A 334-nucleotide genomic window follows, 5' to 3' on the forward strand; every position below is an offset into this window, starting at 1 on the left:
CGCACGTGGCAGAGCAGCAGACAGGAACAATCTGTTCCCTGCCGGTAGTTTTTGAACTCACACGATTAGGAGGGGTTTTGCCTGGGAAAGGGAGGATCCGCCAGGACTGGAGGCTGTGCCTGGTTTGGGATTGGGGAAGGGAACGTCTCCATCTTCCTGGAAGATTGGTCGGCGGGGGGGAACATGACTCAGGCCTTGACTGGAGGGGCAGCTCTGCCATTAAAAAAAACATGTATTAGAATAGAGGTGAGGGGAGTCCCACAGGAAACGGGGAGCCCATGGAGGAATGGGGAACCCATGGAGGAATGGGGAGCCCCATGGGGGAAGGGAAGCA

The sequence above is a fragment of the Calidris pugnax genome, unplaced genomic scaffold (assembly GCF_001431845.1).
Source record: "Calidris pugnax isolate Ruff unplaced genomic scaffold, ASM143184v1 scaffold371, whole genome shotgun sequence".
Taxonomy (NCBI): domain Eukaryota; kingdom Metazoa; phylum Chordata; class Aves; order Charadriiformes; family Scolopacidae; genus Calidris; species Calidris pugnax.